Genomic DNA, 565 nt, shown 5'->3' with positions numbered 1-565 from the left:
TTGTCTGTATGTTGATGACATGTTAATAATAAGTAAATATATTGACGATATAAATGTTACTAAGCGTATGTTGTCCAGCAAGTTTGATATGAAGGACTTAGGAGTTGCTGATTTGATCTTAGGGATCAGGATTCTCAAAACTCCTCAAGGACTAGAATTATCTCAATCTCATTATATTGAAAGCGTATTGGATAAGTTCAAGTACTTGAATTTGAATGTTGTCAAAACTCCAATTGATTTAAGCTTTACATTTCAAAAGAATGTAGGTGAAAGTGACTCTCAATTGGAATCAGAGTGTTGGGAAGTTTGATGTATATTATGAATTGTACACGACCAGATATAACATGTGATATTAGCAAACTGAGTCTATTCACTAGTAATCTGAATCAAACTCACTGGATGGAAATGAAACGTGTGTTGGGGTATCTGAAACATACACAACACTATGCTTTGCATTATAATAAATATCCTGCCGTGATTGAAGGATATAGTGATGCAAATTGGATCACCGGGTCAAATGAAGTAAAATCCACAAGTGGTTATGTGTTTACACTTGGTGGAGGAG

The sequence above is a fragment of the Solanum tuberosum genome, unplaced genomic scaffold, assembly GCF_000226075.1.
Source record: "Solanum tuberosum cultivar DM 1-3 516 R44 unplaced genomic scaffold, SolTub_3.0 scf00511, whole genome shotgun sequence".
Taxonomy (NCBI): domain Eukaryota; kingdom Viridiplantae; phylum Streptophyta; class Magnoliopsida; order Solanales; family Solanaceae; genus Solanum; species Solanum tuberosum.
The sequence above is the reverse complement of the archived record's forward strand: the minus strand, read 5'-3'. Positions refer to the sequence as shown.